The sequence below is a fragment of the Lepus europaeus genome, chromosome 8 (assembly GCF_033115175.1).
Source record: "Lepus europaeus isolate LE1 chromosome 8, mLepTim1.pri, whole genome shotgun sequence".
NCBI lineage: Eukaryota > Metazoa > Chordata > Mammalia > Lagomorpha > Leporidae > Lepus > Lepus europaeus.
In genome coordinates this window covers 88,361,496-88,384,003 of record NC_084834.1, presented here as the reverse complement: position 1 = coordinate 88,384,003, position 22,508 = coordinate 88,361,496, and the positions used below count along the sequence as shown (strand labels likewise).

Genomic DNA, 22,508 nt, shown 5'->3' with positions numbered 1-22,508 from the left:
AGGGGAGAGAGATTGGGCTCAAATCCAAACACAACAAAAATAAGTGGGCATTTTTAGCCAGGGAGTGGGTTGGGCAGGGTAAGAGAACACATCGTGAGTAGGGCATTCTTGCTAAACCTAACACGATTCTCACTGAAGGTAGGGCAGGGTGATCAAATATCAAGGATGGGGAATTCTGTCTGAACTGGCTTAGCAGAATTCTTGCTACCACAGACTCTGCAGGACACACAGGAAGCCCAAGGTCAAGGCTGAGTTGAGCAAAGGGCTCAGAGAAGCCCAATTAAAGTTTGCTCAAGCAGAGAATCTTTGTCATCTGCCCCAGAGAACAAGCATTTTCTTCTACGCTTTCTGTAGCACTGTGGTTTCTTCCTGAGCTGAGTGTAAATCATACAGAAGCTAATGCTATCTCAATGCGAGTCTGTCTAAATTTAATGGGAACTGTATCCTTGATAGCAGATTTCTTTGGCACTTCCATGCTTCAGATTTAAAGCCTTTTTCTGGCAATACAGCAAGACTGCATTATACACCTTTTACAGGGAGGGGAACTGAGACTCAGAGTTAAGGAACTCTGAAGGCTGATTTCCTACTGAACTGAATTCTTTATACATACATATATATATACATACATATATATATATATATATATATATTTGACAGACAGAGTGGACAGTGAGAGAGAGAGAGAGACAGAGAGAAAGGTCTTCCTTTTTTTCCATTGGTTGACCCCCTAATGGCTGCTGCAGCAGGTGCACCGCATTGATCTGAAGCCAGGAGCCAGGTGCCTCTCCTGGTCTCCCATGCGGATGCAGGGCCCAAGGACTTGAGCCATTTTCCACTGCACTCCCGGGCCACAGCAGAGAGCTGGACTGGAAGAGGAGCAACCAGGACAGAATCCAGCACCCCAACCAGGACTAGAACCCGGTGTGCCGGCGCCGCAGGCGGAGGATTAGCCTATTGAGCTGCGGCACTGGCTTGAACTGAATTCTAATCGATGTTCATGCCTAAGTCCTTTCTATGCAACTTCCTTCTTATCTGTAACTGCAGAAAGAAAATGGGAAGGAAAAATTAAATTTATCTGTCTATCATCATTATCATTATCATTACCTCTCTACCTACAGAGGATGACAGAGCCTTCCTTTTGCAAGTGGTCTGCAACCTAGGAACAGCCTCTATGGCATTAACACCAACTACAGTGACATTCATAACTGGTCACCTGACGAAAAGCCTGATTTGTTGGGAGCTGACACTGCCACTGCTCATTTTTGAGAATAGTGGGTTCCACTACTATGCCACGCTGCCTATTTTCATAACAGACACCCACGCTTAATCATCCAGGCAGCAGGGAATCTCAGTCCTTTGTGACTTCCTCCAAAGCCGTGCTGGTGGGAAGAGCTTAGGCAGAAAGAACAGAGAGAGGCTTGGTGGCCCGGCCAGCAGGATGCTGATGGATTGCAGGTCACGGCGGCAATCCTGCGGGCAGCAATTACGTCCGCCTACCTCTGAACTGCTTTGCTGCCAGGCCAAGGGCTCCAGAATGTCGTCACTTCTTAGTGATATTAGGGAAGTGCTGTAGGGACCTTGGAGAGCACCCCTGTCTCCAGCCATCTGACAGCAGCTTTCAGTCTTCAGATGGCTAATGCCAAGTTCCTTACAAGACAGGCAAGAAGGAAGAGGTTAGTTCTCTTCCAGAAAAGAGGGGCAAAAATGTCACCCAGCACCCTATTCAATCTGGTCTTTTCAAAGCAATGAGATCTCACTGCTCCTTTTAATCAAAATCTTATTCCAAATCATTTGCAGGTGGAACCTGCTAGTTTTAAGGAAAGATGATGAAATCCCAGGCTGGAGGAGCAGTCCCTTCTTTCTTTAAAGAAATCATACCCTGACACTAATAGCTGCTTGACATCTACTTTTCACAGACACTAGCTGGGAAGTTGGCTCTTGCCTTTAAACTGCAGCTAAAGCAAATCAGAATGGCGGAAGATCAAAGGAAGCCACTTTGCTGAGTGCCACAGTGCCATGTGGACTTTCAACTATAGTGATTCCTTTAATAAAAGGCTCATGAGAAATGAGCTGCCTCTTTTTTCCATATCCAATTCCTCTTTTGTTTAACATTGTTCTAGAAAAATGAAACCATGTCCTATTATCTCATTGAATTCCACAGTACCCACACTGGACAAAACAGGTTAAAAAGGGGTTTTAAGAAGCACAAAGACCCCAAATAGGCTCCCTGTTTTGTCACCTGCAGTTGGAACAGATGGTTTCTAAATTCACAGCAGACAAGAATCAGCTGGCTTATTTATTGCTTCTTATATTCCAGGCACTGTGCGACGTGAGCTCCTTCAGGCCTCCATGAGGGTGGCCCCACCGTGAGCTCCACTTGGCAGATCTGGAATCCGAGGTGAGGTCACGCAGTCAGGATGTGGTGCAGACCAAGTTTCTATCTGGACCTGAGGGTGTTCTCCAGTTTTACACAGGGGAGAGACAGGGATTTGAGAGGCAAGCTCGATGATATGGGCAGGTGGCATCACCAGATGAAAGAGAGATGACAGAAAACTCAAAAAAGAGCAGTGGTACAGGCCCACGTTGCTTTCCAATCATATTCCCAACTCAAGTTAATAATGGTTCATTAAGCAACACAGAAATTGCTGCTCTTCATAATGATTAATCCGCTTGGTAAGTTTTGGGCAATAGACTCACCTGAGAAGGTGATGCAAATGGAGGACCCTCTCTCTGGAAACACCCATATGCTCATGCATGCCCATGTGCACACACAGAGCTCTGTAGATAATTTTAGGGCCTCATGAGTGGTGTAGGGGAGGAAAAATTGTTTTCTCTGCTACTTTCTTGAGTTCTTTCCCTGGGGCCCTACAAATTGGACCGGCAAAAGGTGGATTATTAATTTATCAGTTGAAAAGGATCCAAATGTATTTAATACAAGAGTACTTAGAAAGTTTGTGGAGAGGTGGCTTTTACACACAATTGTGATTGCTGCATGGGACACCCATAACCCATATAGGAGTGCCTGGTTTGAGTCCTGGCTCTATCTGGATTCTAGCTTCCTGCTAATATGCACCCTGGGAAGCAGCTGTCGATGACTCAAGTAGCTGGGTCCATGATGCCCACATGGGATACTCAGATTGAGTTTTCAGCCTGATTCCGTCTGTCTCGTTGTCTTTCCAATGAATAAGAAACACATGTAAAAAATATTTTTGAAAATGTCTGTGGAGAATGTAAATAAAAGATAAGTTTACTTTGGTGCAAAAAATTTGGAAACTCCACATAGCTTTTTCATAATGTACATTTCCACATACTTTCTGAAGACCCCCTGATATGCACACATTTGAGCATATTCGCTATTGTAAGCTGAAAGAACTAAAGAAATGACATGTGCAGGAAGCACTCTCTGACTGCCTCCTTCTCCCCAGAAGCAGTTCCCAAGACCCTCATGTGAGAGTTCCCCTCCCTATACCTAGAAGAAATGAACATCCTTATTTCTGTGGACTGGGCACTCTAAGTGGAATCTGAAAGAAAAAGCCCCACCAAGTTTCTCCCAGTTTACTACTCATGGCTCAAACCCTCTGTCCTACTACATTTTCCCATGGCTTCATACTCTTCATCAAGCCTCACATAAACTAGCACTCAGGCTTAGGAGTGGGCATTTAGCATAGGGGTAGAGGCCACTGATTCTTACACTTCATAGAAAACAGAGTTATTATTATCAAGGCATCATATTTGGGGTAGTGTGTTTTGAACCCTGTGGCTGACAGCATTTCCAAGACTGCACATCAATATTCATTTCTCTAAGGCATCAGAAAAAAATCATAAAGTAGACTTTACCTGCCTCAAAGAGTTGGTGTGAAGCTTCGATCAAATATGTTAAGCACTTAGCATAGTGCTTAGCATATAATAGATAAGCATTCATGAGTTATTATTTTTAGAAATCAATTTTTGGTATAATTTACTCATGAAGGCAGCAGCTATGCAATATATTTTAGAGAGTCCATCTTAAAAGGTTCAACGTTTAAATCAGTTTATGTTCCCCCACACAGAAGCCAACAGACAATCATTTGGAGAGGTAACACTTTGTTAACTTGACAATTAACACAATTATGAGCAATCCTCTTTTCGCATCAGGTGGGAGATGTAGACATTTGGGTCCTTTTTCAACAAAACTAAAGACTAGATTTTAGTAACCTTGAGAAATTAACTCCTGAACAGCTCAATTTTCCCACCTATGGAGATAATTCATGGTTGAATATCAAAGTTGCTGTTTAAAAATGCTTAAAGCTTTTTTTTTTTTTAAATTTGATCTTCTTGAGAAGAAGTGGTTAAAATACTTAGGTTTTGTTATGTTACAGTCTCTATTCAAGCTGACCCTTCTCATCTATTGGGACTGCCTGACAGGTATTCAAATCTGAATGTCGTCCTCTTCTTTCCGAACTCAGCTTTGACAGACTTCCATGGCAAGCTTATTTGAATTGCTAAGACAATGCAACAGGATTTTGTGGCCACATGGTGGTTAAATAATAAGCTAATAGAGGTAAAGTAGGCAGTTCTGCATTTACATTTTTTGCATTTACATTTAAAAATCTTGCATTAGATACAATCAAAGCTGCTTCACATTCCAATTATCTGCAGGATATATTTAGCTTTAGGAACATGCCACTCAGTCTTTCAAACAAAGATTCTTGTCCTTGCCTCCCTTCTCCCTGACCTTGCTGTTCCTTCTGCCTTCTCCCCAGGCTACCACACTGCTCTCTTCTCTCAATCCCCAACCACTCCTGGCTCTCATTCAAACCACGCTTCCACTCTACCACCTTTGCTTTTGGCAAAGGCATCTGCCAGTTGCACAGGTGGGCTGCTGAGTAGTATGAGACCCCTGCTACCTCGTAGAAGGCTGAAAGTGTTTTGGTGATTTCTGCTTTTGGTTCATGTCAGATCCCAGTGACAAGTCTGTCTTTCAGTCTTACACTTGGGTCTTCAATCATGCGAAACAATAGGAAAGTATCTGATGGCAGTATCTGCAGTGATGTGCAAAGGGAGCTGGCCTGTTGGACTCTTCCACTCAACAGAGAAACCTGGAATAGGTAAAGTCAGGGAGTGGATTCCTCAGAGCCTGGTGGTTTACACCTGCTACTGGGCTGTCCTTTTGCTGCTTACAACAAGGATGCTGTATCCTTGAGGATGAGTAGTTTCTTTACTGGGGTCAGGATCTTTGGGTTTTGTTTGTGAGTTGTGATTTGAAAAACTGAGAGGGAGAAACGGAGAGAGAGAGAACAAAGAATCTATCACTCACTTATAAACACTAAGTTCAGCATCATGAGTACATAAGTGTATTGCTTTTTGCCCTTGGGGAGATTTCAATCCATTTGAGAAGACAAGACAAATTCAATTAGAAGCCATAAGTGAGTAAGACAGTATATAATTAAGTGACCTTAATGCTGTAGTAATAAACTACACTTTGTTGATGTCCAAATCAGGGAAGAGGCCAATATTTCTAATTCAATTGACATTTCCTGGTGCAACTGTTCTGTAGGCTAGGAAAAATCGCCCATGTAAGGCTAAAGACAAAATAGACATTGGAAATTAAGAGGAAGGTGAAGCAAAGAGTCATAAAAATCATGGCCTTTGGTTAAGAATAAAACAACCCCTTAAATCACACTGAGACAATCAACAAGAACTGTTTACCTAGACTCATTCATTTAATAAGTTGAGTGCCTTCTTTGTGTCAGGTATTCAGGATAAAAGCATACATAGAATACAGTCATGTTTTTGAGGAGCTCACAGTTCCTGCAAATCACCAAGTAGAACAGAAGGGTTGTAAAACAAAGAAACAACAACCTGAAATGTAATTGAGAAGCACAGAGGATTTGCCATTTTATTCAGTGTGGACTTCAGGTTAGAGGAAGTGAAGATTCCTAAGCTTTTTAAGAGGTCCTTAATATGCTCAAGAGGCAGCAGGTGTTTACCAAGGGTAGCGTTTTCACCACACCACTGACACTCTGGACTAGGTAATTCGTTGTGGGGAAGGGAAGAAGTGGGACTGTCCTGTGCGAGGCAGGATATGTAGCAGTATACTCAACCCATTAATGTCAACAGTTGCACCACTCCTTTGTGACAATCAAAAACGTCTGCATTCACTGCCTAATGTCTCCTGGAGGACAAAGTTGTCCCAGATTGGGAACCACTGATCTAATCTGAGACACAGAAGCATTTGAGAATGAACACCTGTGAACTTAAGTAAAAACAATCCTTCCAGCTCCATATGGCTTAACGATACCATTTTCTGTGTTCAAACGAAAGAGGGGGCTCTCACCCTCAAACTGTGATACTGCAAATTAGCACAGCTTCCTAAGAGAACAATTTGGCCATATTTATCAAAACTACAAGGCCACACACACTTTTATTCAGCAATTCCATTTTAAGTACTAATGCTGTAAGTAAAATAAATACACGTGCTAATTAATAAATATACAGATTATTCACTGCACAAAATAACAGAAGATTATAAGCAATTTAAATGTCCATTAAGAGCCATTAAAAGGGGGACCAGTTACAAAAAATGACAGCACTTCTATAATACTGAGCAATCATTTAATAATAAGGAAAGTTTTTATAAATTGACATGGCACAATCTACAAAATGGATTTTTAAGTAAGACACTAACAAGTAAAGGAAAACAAAATCCTAACAATAATAACAATAATGAAAATAATTAAACTCAAGAGATGGGAAGTTTATTTAGTGTGCTACCACTGCATTATAAAGGAAAACAATGAATGTCTTTGCTTGTATATTCATAAACTATGTCTGCAAGGATAAATAAAGAATTGCTATCAGTGCAGGGGAACATGGTGTCTGGTGGATTGGATTAGTGCAAGAGTTTTTATTTTATGCCCTTAGGTATGTTTTGCATTTTAAAAGGAAGGAATGTTCACCTGTTCAAAAATAACAAAAAATTTAATAGCTGATATCCCTCACTTAGGCAAGACAGCTCAAACAAGCCCCCTGAAGCTTGTCTATCAGCCATGCTGGATGGAATTGTGCTGGTCTATCCTTCAACACTCTTTTCCATCTGCTTTTTGCTGTGCAAAGGGGTCAGCGCAGCTAAGCAACTAGTTAAAGGAAACCATTATAAGGAAACCTTATCTCCCTTGATTATCTCCAAGCTCCAAGCTAGGCAATGCAAGTGTTTTTCAAAATCAGCATCTGAGAAATGCTTTTTGAAAGTGCAGGCTGTTAGGTCACAAAATAAAAATTTACTGAAGTTATATTTCCCAGACTCTCTGACTCCTGTTGAGTTCACCCTTCCCCCCTCCACTTTCCTATTCTTGGTAGCTCCAGCAGTGGGTCCTCAAGCCGTACATGCCTCAAACAATAAATTTAAAGCTATGCTCTATGAAATTAGGTTAAAACATCAATAAAAGTGACCAGAAGAAAATTCATGGTGTAAAGCCACCACAAAACACACCAAACACCAGAGTTAGAGGAAAGGTTTATTGTTGGGTGGGAGAAACCCGACAGGCTGGAGAAAGAGGGGGACAGAGGGTGAAAGGGAGAGGAAGTCGAGAGAGAAGAGCGAGGTCAAGAGAGAGAAAGAGCACGTGTGTGGGGAAGCAGGCTGTTGTACACTTGCAAGGAGTAGAGAAGTGGGAGCAGTGAATCCTGTTAGGGATGGTGTGGAGCTGACGCTTGTGGTTGGGCCATTTAGTCACCTGACATCTGGTGAGCCAGGCTGGGCTTAGGACTGAAACTTATGTGCAATATGGCAATGGGGCCAGAGCCTAAGATGGTGTCTGGGGCTTAGATGGCACCACAGATAAGACCACACCATTTTACTAATAATTGGTGTATTTCTGTCTACAAAGGGTTTTTAAAGTTTCATGGCAAATGTGTATTACGAGAAAAACTCAGGGATTTCAAAATTATTTTAATCAAGATAAACTTATCCTGGAGTCGGTGTTTGGCCTAGAGGTTAAGATCCCTGTTAATCTGTCCATGTCCCATGTCAGAACACCTGGGTTCGATACCTGGCTCCTGACTCCAGCTTTCTGCTGATCTAGAGGCTGGCAAGCAGTGGTGATTATTTAAGTACTTGGGTTCCTGTTACCCAGAAACCTGGGAAACCTGGATTTAGTTCCTAGCACCCAGCTTTGGCCCAGCCAAGTCTTGGCCATTGAGGGCATTTTGGGTTTGAATCAATGAATGGGCACACTCTCTCCATCTCTCTCATTCTGTCTCTGTGAAATAAATATAAAGTAAAAAAAAAAAAAATGTAAGTCTGGAGATTGGAAATTTCTAGTTCCATCCCTAGATTGGGTTGCTTCTTTGCAGACTTCTGAATAACTGATTATAATAACTCTTTTTGTTTAAAATACCTGGAGGAAAGGTAATGTATAAATAAATGTATAGAAAAATAGCAAAAATGAAATAATATCCATTTAGATTTGTCTTCACAACCTAGGGCATAGTTATAACTATATTTGTTCTTTGTATTTTTTTCTGGAACATTTAAGACTTTGTGATGAATTCACTAAGGTAACAGTGGCTAGGGTTAAAATATTGTTCTGGCTGGCACCGTGGCTCAATAGGCTAATCCTCCGCCTGTGGCGCCAGCACCTCGGGTTCTAGTCCTGGTCGGGGTGCCAGATTCTGTCCTGGTTGCTCCTCTTCCAGTACAGCTCTCTGCTATGGCCTGGGAGTGCAGTGGAGGATGGCTCAAGTCCTTGGGGCCTGCACCTGCATGGGAGATCAGGAGAAGCACCTGGCTCCTGGCTTCAGATCGGCAGCACGCTGGCCACAGTAGCCATTGTGGGGTGAACCAACGGAAAAGGAAGACCTTTCTCTCTGTCTCTCTCTCTCTCACTGTCCACTCTGCCTGTCAAAAAAAAAAAAAAATTGTTCCACTTCAAATAATATGGGAACTAATGCTTATTTACTATATCATTGCTGGACCAACTTTCTTGCCTCCCTTCCTCCCTTCCTCCCTACTACCTTTCCTGCTTACCACCTTTTTCTGTTGTTGTAGGCCTAATATAATTTATTTGCCAGCATTTTATAATAAGCAGAAAACTATAAGCAGAAAACAAATTTCCACACTGTTCTCATTCCTCATTTTGTAACAGTGTAATATATTTTATAGCTAAGCTTATCAGATGCAAACTTTTTAAGGCATTTCTTAGGCAAAATGGATGTGCATACAAAGTTGAAAACCACCTCGTTATGTAATACCATATTCAGAAAAATTAACATAACACTACATTTTTGCTTACTGAGTTGGCAAAGAGTAAAAATAATGTTCAGTGACTGTAAGAGTTGGGTGAGAGGAGCAGTCTCAGTCCTGCTTTGGTAGCACCAATTGACCAATAGATGAAGAATGTTACAGATATGTTGCCCTATGAACCAATAGCTCACCTCTGGGAATTAAGCCTAAGATAGTAAACAAAAAACCTGGTAAGGGAAGGGTTTAATGTACAATGGAGTACACTGTAGGATTTTTCAGTAGAAGATCTCGAAATAATCTTCACCTAACCGACTAACCTTCCATTTCCGGTGATGGATTTACTGAGAAGGCCTATGACTAATGGAACTGTGAGTGGCTTGTGGACCCCTTTAGGGCTGGCCTGCCCAGGTCTGCTCCTATTACTTCCCTTGTGTGAAGACCAAGGATCAGTAGTTCTTCTACAACTACGATGATGCCATTTGTTCTTATTATTGTCACCACAGAATTTGACAACAGTTATATTACATAAAAAGGATTAGCAAGCGCAAAAGCATTCTTGTTTCTTTGAAACTAAGTTGAATGCCTTAGGAAATATTTGACAAAGATGACTTGCAGAAAAAAATTAACAGTGAGACAGATGCAAAAGATAGGAAAATAATAGTAAACACTTAGCATTCTTTTTCTTCATCAGGATTGTTTTGCTTCACAGTAACACAGTTGAAGTAGGAAAATATTGAGGCTCAGTTACGAGTTTGTGTAAGAAAGATAATATGCAATTCCAATTAGTGAATCCATTCTCAAGGAAAATACCTAGCCTTGTATCAAAAGAATGACCCAAATTCAAATGTTTTAAGTTGAAAGAAAAATCTTGAGTCTATATGTCTCCTTTTTATAATTTCTCATTTTTGATAAATTATGTTAATAAGTTGTGATGCTACAAGCTACAAAAATACGAGGTGATGGCAAACAGTTTATAGAAAATACAAGTGAAAGATGAGTTTATCTTGGTGCAGAGTTTTGAAATCCAAGGGTCTTCAAAAAGTGCAGGAAAGATGTGAATTATGAAGATTATGCATGGATTTCATTTTTTTTTGCACCAAAATAAATTTATCTTTTTATTTCATTTTCCATGAATTTTTTGAAGCATCTTTGTATATATCAGGCATAATATGCACAGAAAATACTAAAATAATAATGAGTTACAATATGGTAAGGATATCCTTCAAAAGTCTATTTTTCTGTGTTTTAAAAACCCTGAAAACAGACTTATTTTGATTGTGTGAAATATATCAAAAATGTAAAGAAGAATAAGAATGGAGAAACAAGTTACTACTAAATAGAAGCCATTGCCTAGAGGTCTTCCATTTTTCTAATCCAGTTAAATCTTTGAGTTTCCTATTACTAAGAATATTTATGGTACCACATTAGGAAGACTGTTCCTCTCTGCAGGTGAATTTTTTGGTTTAGGCTCAGTGCATTCTCTGGGTTTTCTGCTTTATGGCAGCTTTTTACTTTGTTTAAACCAATTCTACACTAGTCTCCCTTATATAACTGGACACCACTGGTTGAGGAAGGTTGATATGTTGCTATTACATGGTATGAGGCCAGCTTTAGAAGACCGGCTGTCACCCTGACATGGAGGCACAGGATGGCCTGGGTTCAACAGTATTAAAGTGGTTTCATAAGGCTTATCATAGCTCCTCTATAATCTTTTCTATTTAGGCTCCAGGTGTTCTGTGGCTTCTGATTTAAACCATAGAGATGCCAGTTGTTTCTCTTTTCCTTTTGACTTTAGGAAGTATTATCCCATCTTTCTGTTTTTGAACTTCTGTAGGTGAAAAATGTATTTGCATTGGACCTTGAATGATAGGAAAGATTTCAAATGTATATAGGAGGGAGTACTTGAGGAAGCCAGATAAAGAAATTGATAGATATGGGGGAATACACCATTTATTCCAGGAAAGGAGGGCTGTTCTCAAAGCTTCAGCCTGGTATACTCATATGCTGGGGTGCCGTTAAAAAATATTTATTTAGAAAATACCTAGATGGGCCTGACTTGGATGTTATTTGTAAAGCCATTGGCAGTGGTATGCAATTACACAAATTTAAGATTATTTGGAGATAAAGGCTGACATGTTAGATTGAGTGAGACTGGAATGCTTTAATGGCTTTGTTAACAAATCTGGCATTTTTGGGTAGGCAGTAGGAAACTACTAGACTTTTTCCAATGGGCCAGTGAAGTCAGGAAGTTTACACAGGAAGCCAACTAAAGTTGCACTATCAGGGAAGAATCTACAGGTGTGGAGATAAATTGATGTTATTGCAACACAAGAAGTAATGAGGAACCATCAGTATTTTTGGTAGGAATATAAAGAGAAAAGGAATACGAAAGTTGTTGTGGAACTGACATTGGTAGCCTTTACTGACTTGTGGCATGTAGCAAGCATGGGAGAGAATCAAGGGTGAGGCCAAGATTTCAAGCCAGAGTGATAGGGATAAAGTTGGAGAGACTGCAAAGATAATTCAAGCATGGAGAACAAAGCTAGACTAGTCCTGTGTGGGGTCATGGCAAGGGTGGGTGAATGCATGGATGAGGGACATATGGCTACTATTATCTCTGTTCTACCTCCCCATGTTTCCAAAATCACTCCAAGTAAACATGAATCCTGATGGAAATAGTGCATTTACCATGGAGCCTCTCCTTCCAATTAGGCCGGTCCTGCAATTTCCTTCTGTGTAGAAATTCTGGAGCCACTACTAAGGTACATCAGAGGTGAAAGATGGGAATAACAGGCCTACAAACCAATCATGTGGCAGATCTGGATCACACAGATGATTGTGTTTATCTTTTCCTCAAGTCCATAACCAGTGGCATCAGGCAGGTAGCTTGAAATTGGCCATGATGGGGATATTTGCACCATGGAAACTGTCAAACAATTGAGCAATTGGCTATGAAAGCAAGAGCAGTAGTGAAGCTTTACAAAAGTCCTTGAATTATTCTAAGATAAAGTTTAGGCCTATCAGTTGGAAGGAGAAGTATATATGATTTTGAGGGATGTTCGATATATAGAGTGATCAAGGTGCACAGAAGTGGGAAGAGAGACTTTATCACCACCCAGAAGGGATTTCTACACACGTTTAGGTTAATCATTGGTTGCTTGAGGGGAGATTTTCAAAACAATATTTAATGTTCTGCTACAAATTACAGTTTTTGTATGTGATTCATGTTTGTTTTTCTTCCTTTTGGAAGGATCCAGTTGGATATCTTCTACAAATGGGATTAATACTTCATTTGAGTAATAATGAATTTCTCCAGCACCCTACTATGCTGAATGAGGGAAGCAATTACTATTAAAAAGATAACACATCACTACCATAGTATATCACTAAATTTCTCTTCCAGGGCATCTGTTTGGAACTGGATCTGTGTTTCAATGTCTACCCTGCCCCCTTGACAAACTCCAAATGCCCAGTCTTTCTCCTATCTCCTCTAAAAGGCTAGCGTGTTTTTGTTCACATTACTTTTATAACAAATCATTTCTAAGGCTTAATCTCTCAACTGTGAAATTTATTACAGAAACCGTTCACCTGAGCAAGCAGGACACAAGAGCTGTAATTATGTCTAAATGACATTTTGGTTGAATTAAGGTTAAGATATCCATTGTTTAGAACCACATTGATATTTTATATAGGACAGAATGTGGTTCTTCAAGGCTACTCAAGTGTTGAAAAAACTGTACCTCATACCACAAGAATTCTCAAGAAAATGGTTAGCTATGCACAACAAAAGAATTTGATCTTTGGCAATGTGGTTTGACATGTAATTGGTACTCAACAATGTTTGTGGACAGAATGGAACATTTTCCTATAGCAGCAGGGCTCCATGGCACCACATTTAAACCAAACACAGGCATAACCCTTTTAACAGGCTTTGTTTTGTGGGTACTGTGCTTTTTCAGCAGATGAAAGTTTGTGGCAACCCAGCATTCAGTGAGTTTATTGGCACTATTTTTCCAGGATCATGTGCTCACCTCAGGCCTCTGTGTCACATTTCAGTAATCATCAAAATATTTTGAATTTTTCATTATGATTTTGCCTGTGTGATCAGTGCCCCTCAGTGTTTCTGCTGTGATAGTTTTGGGAGTCATGCACTGTGCCCATGTAAGGCAGAGAGCGTAACTGATAAATATCATGTGTCTTGACCACAGTACTGATTGCTCATCCTCTTTGGGCCTCCCAACTTCCAGAGACACAAAATGTCAAAGCCAATAACCTTATAATGGCCTTCAAGGGAAAGTAGAGGGAAGAATCACATGTCTCTCACTTCAATACAAGCCAGAAATGATTAAACTTCCTGAGAGGAAGGCATGATGTTAAAAGCTGAGACATTCTGAAAGGTAGGCCTTTTTGTGTCGTACAACCAACTTATGAAGCAAAGGAAAAGTTCTTGAAGGGGTTCATAATGCTGCTCCAGTGAATGTGGATGATAAGAAAGCAAAATAGTCTTATTACTGATATGGACACGGTGTTAGTGATCTGGAGAGAGGACCAAACCATCCATAGCATTTCCTTAAGCCAAAGCCTAACCTAAATATCTTCGATTCAATGAAAGCTGAGAACCAAGGACACTGCTGAAGCAAAGTTTGAATCTTAGTAGACATTGGTTCATGAGGCTTAAAGAATGAAGCCATCTCCACAAGGTAAAAATGCAAAGTGAAGCAGCAAGTGATGATGTAGATGCTGCTGCAAGTTACCCAGAAGACTGAGCTAAGACAATGGATGAAGGTGGCTACACCAAACAACAGATTCGCAGCGCAGATGAGAAAACCTTCTTTTGGAAGAAGCTGCTGTCTAGGACTTTCGTAGCTACAGCGGAGAAGTCAATGCCTGGCTTCCAGGCTTCCTAGGACAGGCTGACTTTCTTGTTAGGGGCTCATGCAGTTGGTGACTTCATGCTATTTACATTTGAAAATCCTGGAACCCTTAAGAATTACATGAAATCCACTTTGCCTGTGCTCTATAAATGGGGAAAAAGGCTGGATGACAGCACATGTGTTTACAACATGGTTTACTGGGCATTTTTTAAAAAAGATTTTACTTATTAATTTAGAGGTAGAATTATAGACCAAGAGAAGGAGAGACAGAAAAGTCTTCCATCTCCTGGTTCACTTTCCAAATGGCCACAATGGTTAGAATTGGGCCAATCCAAAGATAAGAGCCAGGAGTTTCTTCTAGGTCTCCCATGATGGCCCAAGCAATTTGGCCATCTTCTACTGCTTTCCCAGGCCATTAGCAGACAGCTGTATCGGAAATGGAGCAGCCAGACTCCAATTTGTGCCCTTATGTGATACCAGTGTTGCAGGCAGAGACTTAGCCTACCATGCCACAGCACCGGCCTCTTACTGGGCATTTTAAGCCTACTGTTGAGACCTACTGCTCAGGAAAAAATATTCTCAAAGTCATACCACTCACTGACAATGCACCTGGTCATTCAAGAGCTCTAATGGAGATACTTGAAGGGAATAATGTTTTCATGCCTGCTAACACCACATCTAGGCTGCAAGCCACAGATCAAGGAGTAATTCCAACTTTCAAATATTATTATTTATGAAATATAGTGTATAAGGTTGCAGCTGCCATAGGTACTGACTTCTCTGATGGATCTGGGCAGAGGAAATTGAAAACCTGGAAAGGATTTACTATGCTAGATGCCATTAAGAGTACTGTGACTCAGTGGAGGAGCTTAACATATCAACATTTACAGGAGTTGGAAGAAATTGATTCCAACCATCATGGACACCTTTGTAGGGTCAAAGACTTCAGTGGAGGAAGTAATTGCAGATGTGGTGGAAACAGCAGAACTGGAATTTAAAGTGGAGCCTGAAGAAGTGACCAAATTGCAGCAATCTCTTGCCAGAAGTTTAACAGATGAGGAGTTGTTCCTTACGCATGAGTAAAGAAGGTGGTTTTTTGAGATGAACTTTACTTCTGGTGAAGATGATGTGAACATGGTTGAAATGACAATGAAGGATCAAGAATATTCCATAAACTTAGTTGACAAAGCAGCAGGAGGATTTGAGAAGATTGAGTCCAATTCTGAAAGAAGTTCTACTGTGGGTAAAATGCTATCAAATAGCACTGCATGTTACAGATAAAGCTTCTGGGAAGGCAAGAGCCAATCCATGCATCAGACATCACTGCTATCTTGTTTTAAGAAATTTCCACAAGCCGGCGCCGTGGCTCAACAGGCTAATCCTCCACCTTGCGGCGCCGGCACACCGGGTTCTAGTCCCGGTCGGGGCGCCGGATTCTGTCTCAGTTGCCCCTCTTCCAGGCCAGCTCTCTGCTGTGGCCAGGGAGTGCAGTGGAGGATGGCCCAAGTGCTCGGGCCCTGCACCGCATGGGAGACCAGGAGAAGTACCTGGCTCCTGGCTTCGGATCAGCGCAGCGCACTGGCCGCAGCGGCCATTGGAGGGTGAACCAGCGGCAAAAAGGAAGACCTTTCTCTCTGTCTCTCTCTCTCACTGTCCACTCTGCCTGTCAAAAATAAAAATAAATAAATAAATTAATTAATTAATTAAAAAAAAAAAAGAAATTTCCACAGACACCAGCCTTCAACAGCACTACCTGATCAGTCAGCATCAAGACTGGGTCCTCTGTAGCAGAAACATTACAACTCCCTGAACGAAGATGCAGTGATTGTTAACTTCTTTTTAGCAATAAAATATTTTAAAGTACATATATTGCTTTCTGGACATAATGCTATTGTATATGAAACAGACTACACAGCAATGTAAACATAACATTTATATGCACTGGAAAACAAAAATATCCATGCTTTATTGTGATAGTTGCTTTATTGCAATGATCTGAAACAAAATCCATGATATCTCTGAGGCATTCCTATATTCAAGGAACTAAGGAAATAAATGTTGTATTCCTGTAAAATGTCATATTTATTTACCTATTCACTATCATATGTCTTGAGAATTGTTAATTCTTTTTTAAAAATTTATTTGAAATGCAGAGTGACAGAGAGAGAGAGAGAGAGGGAGAGAGAGAGAGAGAGAGAGCGAGCTTCCATCTGCTGGTTCACTCCCCAAATATCCACAATGGCTAGGGCTGGGCCCGGCTGAAGCCATTCTGGTCTCCCACATTGGAGGAAGGGCGCAAGCACTTGGGCCATCATCTGCTGCCTTCCCAGGTACATCAGCAGAAAGCTGGATCAGAAGCAGAGCGACTGGGTCTCTGATGTGGGCAGTCAGCGTTGCAAGCAGTGACTTAACCTGGTGTGCAAAAATGATTGTCCTCATTGATTAATTATTTTAGTCAGCTTGAATAACTTTAATTCTCATTTTAAGAGAAAATATTTCTGAAGACCAATTAACTACCAAGCTGCTAAAACAGAATACATGGTGACCTTATAAAGTGTAAAGTGAGGAAAGAATATGGTAATTTCTTCACCATTAAAAGGGTAAAAGGAAGAGGGGAAGTAGATAAAAGAGCTTTCCCTTTTGTATGGTGATGGTGTTGCTCCTCAGTGATCAAGGAGGTAGATTAATATTGATGATTCCTGGGGTCCCTTAAAAATCTGGGGAGTGTGGCCAGTGCTGTGGCGCTATGGGTTAAGTCTGCTTCTAACCTGCTGCCATTCCACATGGGTGTGCTGGTTCAAGTTCCTGCTGCTCTGCTTCTGATCCAGCTCCCTGCTAATGCAACTGGGAAAGCTGCAGAAAGATAGCCCAAGTTCTTGGGCCCTTACATCCATCTGGGAGACATGGATGGAGTTTTAGGCTCCCAGCTTCAGCCTGGCCTATCCCAGCACATTGTGGCCACCTTCCTCTCTCTCTCTCTCTCTCTCTCTCTTCAAAGAAGCAAACCTTTAAAAAACTAAAACCTGGTGATTAAATTAGCCCCATTGCAATTTTATTTTATGCCAAGAAAACAATGATGAGTTATCTAAAAATTAAATAACTCAGAAAAGTTGTCAGACAAATGTAGTATATCAGTGTTTGGAAATGCAAAATATTCATCCTTTTTTAAATTTTTATTTTATTTTATTTTTATTTTTTACAGGCAGAGTGGACAGTGAGAGAGAGAGACAGAGAGAAAGGTCTTCCCTTTGCCGTTGGTTCACCCTCCAATGGCCGCCGCGGTAGGCGCGCTGCGGCCGGCGCACAGCGCTGATCCGATGGCAGGAGCCAGGTGCTTCTCCTGGCCTCCCATGGGGTTCAGGGCCCAAGGACTTGGGCCATCCTCCACTGCACTCCCTGGCCACAGCAGAGAGCTGGCCCGGAAGAGGGGCAACCGGGACAGGATCAGTGCCCCGACCGGGACTAGAACCCGGTGTGCCGGCGCCGCAAGGCGGAGGATTAGCCTAGTGAGCCGCGGCGCCGGCCATCCATTTCTTATTCTATCAAATATATTCTTCCTTTGAAGAATCTTTAAAAAGTTCTTAGAAAATGCATAGTATAAAAATATGATTTCAAAAGTCTTTTGCACAAAAATAAATGTATCTTTTAATTCCATTTTCCCATGAACTTGTAAAGTGCCTTTTATATACATTGCATGTAGTTGGTATATTTTACTTTTTTGCTTGCTATGGCATCCTTCCTATAAATTCATGCATCAGGATACACGTAAGATAAACAATAAGTAATTAGAAATATTTCTACACTTGATCTTAGCCAAAAGGCCGAGAAGAAATATTTCTAAGTGAACCCAGAGGGAATTTCCTTTGCAGGTTTCATGGTTAGTCATATCAACTTGGCAGCCATCATTACTACAACACTTGTGAGATTAGGATTCATAAAAATAGAGGTTTTTTACATGCTCACTCACTCTCTGAGTAGTCAACTCAGACTTCCATTTCCCCTGAATATGAATTTTCTAATAACATCTTTAAAATTGTTTATATTTTATTATATTTTATTTATTTTGAGGGGGGAGAAAGGAAAAAGAGAGAGAGCGTATCCATTTGTTGATTCACTCCCCAAGCCAACAGTCAAGGTTGGGTTATGCCAGGATGTGGCAATTCAATCCTGGCTCCCATGTGGGTGGCAGGGACTCACTTACTTGGGACACTCCCTGCTGCCTCTAAGGATCCCATTAGCAGGAAGCTGGAATCAGGAGCAGAGCAGGGATTCAAACTCGGACACTCCAACATAGATGTGGGTGTCCCAAATGGTATCTTACCCTCTGCAGTAGATGTCCTCCCCTCTAATTGTCTTAAAATGATTATGGTTAATGGACTTCTGGGTCAATGGACTATTTAGTATATCATAAGCTTTTTCTGTCAATGAGCTATGTGTGAGAATTTCAAGCTGTTTTTGACACCAGCCAGAATAAAAAAAAAAATTAAAAATTTTACATCACAATCCAGTATATACATTCATCTTCAAACACTTATCTATTTCACTAAAATCAAATGTTAATAAAAACAATCCTTCTGACAGTTTCTGTTTAATTCCATTCCACTTACAAATGCTGACTGAAACTTTTCAAGCTGATACCCACAGTGACCCACAGATTGGAAACAACAACTTAACTCAGAGCTCTAGGTTAAGGACGTAACTCTGTGAGCAGGTTGGGCTGTCTGGTACCTAGCACAGAATCTAGAAATGCTGAAGCAAGAAAGAAGGAGTGAATCATGTTTTGGAGGTAGATAACTTATTTTTCTTAATTTAAAAAATGCTTGGTGAATTAAGGACATATCACCTTACTTGTGCCATCTGCAAATTTAATAAATTTGTTCTCAAGTTCCAAATTGATAATCTCAGTTATATCATTAATCCAATCATCACAAAAATTTGGATTTAAATCCACAAATTGTGCTTGAACCTTCTGAAGGTTATGTACATATCAAACCAGAATATTGCATTGATTGATGGAATTTTAAGATGCTGGAAGAAAAGTTAATCTGGAATAAAACAGATGTGCAACAGTAGACCCATCATTCCCATCTCTGTAACTCCTAAGATATATTCTCACTTTGGAAAACATACGTCATGATAATAGAAGCACTTTTTGATAGGCTTTCTATTCTAGGAAGCAAATCTGTGTGATATGCCCTGCAAATGACCTGTGTGTACAACATCTATGACTTGATATGTTTTATGCGTCCTTTGCAAAAGGCATATCTTTTTCATTACTATTTCCAATTTCAGTTCAATTCAGTTCAACAAATCAAACACCAATAGCGTATCAAGTACTGAAATGAGCACGAGGACACAACATGAATAAACATGGACTCTGCTCTCAAGAAGCACATTATGAAGTAAGATAGACAGATGTCCAAACAAACAGTAATTACAGAGTGGGAAAGGCAGAGAGGAGGATGAGACAAATGAGGGATGAGGGTTGACCATGCCTGACAAAGACCCTGCCCAATGAGTGATGTCATTTCCTGCCCATTACAAGCAATCTAGTACATACAGCAACACACCTAATAAATGATTGGTGATTGAAGAGAAATTCACACGAAATGCTTTGTAAATGTTTTGCTATGAGAGTGAAGCATGCTTACATTTAATTTTGCTTGTTGACATGAAGTTGATTGATCTTTACTTATTAAAATGGAGCATGTTTATTTTTGCTTGTGGTTGCCCTTCTTATTAATTGTGGGCTAACAGCAAGGAAACTCTTGGTCTACTTCAAAGTTACCAAGCTATGGTCTGCAGGTCTCTTGAGAGCTCAGTACTTCTTTCCAGGGAGTCCATAGGGTCAAAATTCTTTTACTGATAGTACTGAGAGGTCACTGCCTTCCTTATTATGCTGGCATTTGCACTGATGGTACAAAAGGGCAGTCACTTGATAGTGACATGTACCATGTCACATCATCTTCAAGGACAGGCTGTATATGACAGTGATCACGTAAGATTATAACAGAGCTGAAAAATATCCATCACCCAGTGATGTCATCGCTGTTGAATGTTGTCCAACACATCACAGCTTATGGGGATACTGGTAGAAACCCACAGCATGCCCTGTTGTATAAAAGTACAGCACACACAATTATGTACAGTACATACTACTTGACACTCATTTGTTTATTTACAATGCTATCCACTTCAAACACTACTTATGAGGATATGCCTTCTATTTATAAAGAAAACATTTCCTGTAAAACATTATGTGGTATTATGCTGGCAGCTCTCATACATCTCATGTTTGCCATGTCTCTTGATTGTATCAAGAGACATGAGGAGTGATTGACCTGTGCCATCTAGCTTTGTGAAAGTGAACTCTACTGATGTACATATAATGATGAAATCATCTAAATGATGCATGACAGTAATCATAGTGATTTTTCCAGTGTCTCTGGAGGTATTTCCCAAGGGAAATGTACAGGAAGGCAGTGGGGGACAATAGATAGTATACCATTTTTTAGAAGATACAAGACTTGGGGTGGGTATTTGGTGAAGTGGTTAAAATGCCACTTGGGATGCTGACATCCTCTAATCTCTACACTGTTTCTCATCCAGTTACCAACTGATGCTCTCCTTGGGAGGCAGTAGATGATGGCTCAAATACTTATAGTTGACTTAGATTATGTTCTGAGCTCCTTGCTTGTAACTGTAGTGTGAACCAGCTTAAGGAAGATACCTCTCTCTGTGTTGCTCTCTTCTGTCACTCTGCTTTTCAAATAAAATAAAAATAATTACATATATATTTTTTAAAAAAGACACAAGACTTGACCTTTGGGAGCATTAGCATCCTAATCTGGGCAACATGAAGCCCGGCTTTAATTAGTGGATCCCAAACTTAGCCATACCTCAGAATGATCTGAAAAGCTTTTTAAAAATGACAGATTATTGTGGGTACCCCAAGTCTAAGGAGTCAACCTATCTGTTAATTAGGAACAGCTCGATATAGAAGCCAGACAAGATGGAGGTGGGGTGTACATTCTATTATGGGACTTTGGACGGTCTAGGTAGGCCTTTTGTCTGGTAAGTGGGCCATCACTCCTGCTAAAAGGACTTCCCATGTACAGAGTCAGAATTATTTTGCAAATGTTATTCTGACTCTGCTACAAATGTTCTAGGATATAATGCATGGCTGTAATAGTTTAATCTTGGAAAAATAATTTTAAGTGGGTATTATCCAACACCTGTTGTAGACATAATCTCAATAAAACACATGGAACCTCCAATTTTAAGCACTGTAGCTACCTGGTGAATGCAACTCCAGGTAACAGTAGGTTGGTTTCTTATGTGAGGGAGGAGGAGTTGGCTTCCTACATGAGAATGTCCTTTCAGAAACACATTTCTTGGGCTCACTTTCTCCCATCTGCCACACCATGCCTCTGTGTGCCCTTAATCTCAACTACCTGACTCAGCCTTTTGCTTAGATGGGAATTAGAAAGTGGCAGTGGCCAAGGCAACAGTGGTATAAGGGGCAAGTTGAAAAGCAGCTCATGAGGAATCAAGGTCAGGAATTACTGTATCAGGTAGGGCCTGTGGCCTCCTGGGATGATGCTACAAGTGGGGAAGCATAGAAAGGGTTTATATATGTCAGCATTTCTCTACCCCATATCTCTCCAGTGTTGCCTGCCTCCCACTAAGCTTCCACAGCTAAGATCAGCTTTGAGATGGGTGAGTAAAGACCAAGTGGCTGCTGTCTTACCCTAGAAATGGTTAGCTATCATCACTTCAATGAGTAGGTGTGGATGGCTGGCATTTGGCACCAAATATGACCACCAAGGCAGAATGGGTATAGGAGCTATAGATGTAGCCCAAGGAGCCCCTTCAGAAAACACTGCATTCTTGTAGATTCTTCACTTCCCAGTCAAGAACACCAGTGTGTGTGTATTCACAAGTGCACAGTGTGTGGTGTATGCATTAACACATAGGGGTTGGCTGGGAGGCAATCACCTTAGGAATAAAGCAATTCCTTTTTTTAGGAAGAGGGCTTGATTACAAGACAGTGCTGGGCCTGGGATTTAAGGAACAGGACAAAATCTGGAGATACAATTTTTCAAATGAAATTTTAAATTTATTTATTTGAGAAGCAGAGCAAAAGAGACAGAAAAACAGAGAGAGCTACCCTTTGCTAGCTTATTTATCAGGTGCTTTCAAAAGACTGAAACTGAGCCAGGATGAAACCAGGAGCCATCAACTCAAGCCAGGTCTCCCCCATGGGTGGCAGGGACCCAATTACATGAACCATCATCTAGTATCTCCCAGAATGTACTGGAATTGGGAGCCAGAGCTGAGAAATGAACCCATTTCTGATGTGGGAAGTGAACATTTTAACTGCCATGTTAACTGCTAGGCTAAATGTTTGC

At 40.8% G+C, this 22,508-nt stretch overlaps 1 protein-coding gene and 1 pseudogene across 2 annotated transcripts in view; one reads left to right on the top strand and one right to left on the bottom strand.

The window, feature by feature from the left end:
• The window catches only part of GPRIN3 (GPRIN family member 3), a 67,579-nt gene that overhangs the window by 8,129 nt on the left and 36,942 nt on the right, over positions 1 to 22,508 (bottom strand). The window lies entirely within an intron of this gene.
• The window catches only part of LOC133765315 (tigger transposable element-derived protein 1-like), a 46,346-nt pseudogene continuing 28,327 nt past the window's right edge, over positions 4,490 to 22,508 (top strand).